This window comes from Orycteropus afer, unplaced genomic scaffold (genome assembly GCF_000298275.1).
Source record: "Orycteropus afer afer isolate SDZICR_OR568_19922 unplaced genomic scaffold, OryAfe1.0 scaffold00392, whole genome shotgun sequence".
NCBI lineage: Eukaryota > Metazoa > Chordata > Mammalia > Tubulidentata > Orycteropodidae > Orycteropus > Orycteropus afer.
The window spans coordinates 1,714,316-1,718,478 of NW_006921979.1; positions in this window are offsets into that span (position 1 = coordinate 1,714,316).

A 4,163-nucleotide genomic window follows, 5' to 3' on the forward strand; every position below is an offset into this window, starting at 1 on the left:
TGAAAATATCATGGCTTGTGTCAGGCGCACCTTAGTCCTCACAGAGACATCTTCGCTCCTCAGCACCAGAATGAGGTCTTTTACAGCCAACTTGCCCAGTGATATATGTTGTCTGATGATCTGACTGCTGCTTCCATTGGCATCGATTGTAGAACCAAGCAATGTGAAGTCTTTGACAACTTCAGTGTTTTCTCCATTTATCGTGATGCTGCTTACAGGTCTAGTTGTGAGGATTTTTGTTTTCTTTGTATTGAGATATAATCCATACTGCAAACTGTATTCTTCAGGCTTCATCAATAAATGCTTCAAGTCATCCTCACTTTCAGCAAGCTGAAAATTGTGTCATCAGTGTATCACAGGTTGTTAATGATTCTTCCTCCAATCTTGATGCCATGTTCTTCTTCATATAGTCCAGCTTCTCAGATTATTTGCTCAGCATATACATTAAATAAGTAAGGTGAAAGGATACAACCCTGACACACTCCCTTCTTGATTTTTTAAATCATGCAGTGTCCCTTGTTCTGTTTGAACAACAGTCTCCTCGTCTATGTACAGGTTCCTCATGAGTACAGTTAAATGTTCTGGAATTCCCATTCTTCTCAGTGTTATCCACAATTTATTATGATCCACATAATCAAATGCTTTTGCATTGTCAATAAAACACAAGTAAACACCTTTCTGGTATTCTTTGCTTTGAGCCAAGGTCCATCTGACATCTGCAATGATATCCCTTGTTCCACATCCTCTTCTGAGTCTGGCTTGTGCCTCTGGAAGTTCTTTGTCAATATAGTGCTGCAAACATTTTTTAATTATCTTCAGTAAGATTTTATTTGCATGTGATATTAATGATATTGTCCAATGATTTCCACATTCTGTGGGATCACCTTTCTTTGAAATGGGTACAAATATGGATCTTTTCCAGTCAGTTGGCCAGGTAGCTGTCTTCCAAACCTCTTGGCATAACTGAGTGAGTGCCTCCAGTGGGGCATCTATTTGTTGAAACATCTGAATGGGTACTCCATCAATTCCTGGAACCTTATTCTTCGGCAATCCTTCAGTGCAGCTTCCACTTCTTCCATCAATATCATTGGCTCTTGATCATATGCCACCTCCTGAAATAGATGAAGATCTACCAGTTCTTTTTGGTACAGTGACCCTATATATTCCTTCCATCTTCTTTTGATGCTTCCTGCATCATTCAATATTTTGCCCATAGAATCTTTCAGTATTGCAACTTGAGGCTTAAATCTTTTCCACAGTTCTTTCAGCTTGAAAAATGCCGAGTGTGTTCTTCCCTTTTGGTTTTCTAACTCCCAAGTCTTTGCACATTTCATTATAGTAATTGGCTTTGTCTGCTCAAACTTATCTTTGAAATCTTCTGTTCAGGTCTTTTATCTTATCATTTCTTCCATTTGCTTTGGCTATTCTCCACTCAAGGGCAAGCTTCAGAGTCTCTTCTGTCATCCATTTTGGTCTTTTCTTTTTTCTTGTCTTTTTAATGACCTCTTGCTTTCTTCATGGATGATGCTCTTGACATCATCCCACAATTCCTCTGGTTTTTGGTCATTAGTGTTCAGTGCATCAAACCTATTCTTTAGATGTCTCTAAATTCAGGAGGGATATATTCAAGATCATATTTTGGCTCTTGTGGACTTGTTTTAATTGTCTTCAACATCAAGTTGAACTTGCATATGAGCAGTTGATAGTCTGTTCCACAATCAGCTCCTGGCCTGGTTTTGGCTGAAGATATTGAGCTTTTCCATCACTCTTGACACAGATGTAGTCAATCTGATTCCTGTGTACTCCATCTGGTGAAGTCCATGTGTGTAGCCACCATTTGTGTTGTTGAAGAAAGGTATTTGCAATGAATAAGTCATTGGTCTTGCAAAATTCTATCATGCGATTTCCAGCATTATTTCTGTCACCAAGGTCAAATTTTCTAACTACCAGTGATTCTTCTTTGTTTCCAACTTTTCCATTCCAGTCACCAGTGATAATTAACACATCCTGATTGCATGTTTGGTCAATTTCAGACTGTAGAAGCTGATAAAATTCTTCAATTTCCTCATCTTTGGCTTTGGTGGTTGGGGCATAAATTTGAATAACAGTTATATTAACGGGTCTTCCTTGTAGGCGTATGAATATTATCCTATCACTGACAGCATTGTACTTCAGGACAGATCTTGAAATACCCTTAGTGATGATGAATGCTACACTGTTCCTTTTTAAATTGTCATTCCTGGCATAGTAGATCATATGGTTGTCTGATTCAAAATGCCCAAAACCAGTCCACTTCAGCTCACTGATGCTTAGCATATCAATCTTTATGTGTTCCATTTCATTTTTGACAACTTCCAATTTTCCTAGATTCATACTTTGTACATTCATGTTCTGATTATTAATGGATGTTTGCAGCTGTTCCTCCTCAATTTGAGTCATGTCACATCAGCAAATGGAAATCTTGAAAGCTTCAGTTTATCCTTATCAGTAAGGTTGGTTCTACTCTGATGATGCCGCCCTTTCCAAGTCATATTTTGAGAGCCTTCTGACCTAAGTGGCTCATCTTCCTGCACTGTATCAGACAGTGTTTCTCTGCCATTCATAGGGTTTTCCCTGGCCAATTCTTTGAGAAGTGGATGGCCTCTTCCTTCTTCCTAGTCTGTCTCAGTCTGCAAGCTGCACTGAAGCCTGTGCACCATGTACAACCCTGCTGGAATTTGAAACACCAGTGGCACAGCCTCAAGCCTCACAGTAACACACCACCAGAGCATGACAAACTGACAGAAAGTTTGTCTCCCTTAGTTATTCGAAACTTCTCCACCCTTCCCTTACCTGGATCTCTGCCGCTTGCTCACTCTGTCCTAGATGCCCTCACTTTCCTTTCCTTTCTCCTCCGCTTTTCCTGCTGCTTAGGGGTTGGGACGTGTGTCCCTCACCTTACCTCTGCTGCTTGCTCGCTCTCTCCTGGACACCCTGGTGTACTTCCACCAAAGCTGATTTGTTAATTCTAGATGAAAATAAAAGAAGAAAGTGACCACACAATATTGTAGAAAGGAAAGATTGCTATTTTTAGTCCAGGATATGGAAGTTGTTAGTGAAAAGCTAGATGTTTTTCATTAAGGTCTAAAATTCTGTCCTTCCTCTAGACTACCAGCGATAGTTAATCAGTGGAACTCAGAAATTTAAAACACAGCTCAACTCAAGCACTGTGTTTAAAACAAGAACTCTGCAGTCAATGCTGTACATCTTTTCTTATTGTTCCTTTTTTTATTAATAAAAACTTCATTTTTTATTAGAACAATATATCTTTTCAGTAAGCATTTCTATAGGAATTGTGATTTCTTTACTATCTATTTGTGCAAGCTATCAAAACGGAAGCAGAATAGTTTGTATCTCAGATATGCAACTGTAAATATGTTCACATTCCGTTGGGGGATTCCTAAAGAATTGATCTGCGCATTTGTGTTTGTGATAAACTTCTGAATCCTAGATTTTTTGATGGCACACAGAAATGAATAAAAGATCTGAAAAATGCTTTTCAAGTTATGAAACAGCAAAAGGTCGTTCCTGGAACAGTATAACACTATATTGCAGTGACTGTAAAAGCATCCACTGCTATCATTTTCTCCATGGTTCCCCTTCAGTACTATGTGACCATAGGAGTAAATCTATTTGCTGCCCTGACCCACACCCTCATTTCTTTCCTTCCTCTTTCTGTCCTCCCTTCCCTCTACCAATCATTTATTGTTTATTCTATGCCATAATATTACCGTGAATGTGACAAGCCTTATCTCTGCTCTCATGTAGCTTACATTCTAGAAAAGTCAAAATTCTCCACTAGAGAATCTCATGTTCTAAGAAATCCATGATCTTCTTTGGGAGCTGGCTTCATATTGCTTTCTGCTCCATGTATTTTGCCCTCAGTGGTTTATGCCACTTTCTACACTGCATAGCATGACTTTCTTAGCTCAGTATTCTGTTTCCTGACAGTGAAGCAAAACTAAAAATTGATTAGATCATGATTGAATACTCCAATCTACCCGTACATTCCAGTTGAGAACCACTGACAGAAAAAATCTAAACAAATGTGAAATCTAGTTTAGTTCTGGAAGACTCTTCAACTTGAGTGAAACAGCACTCTCTCTCTCTCTCTCTCTCTCTCT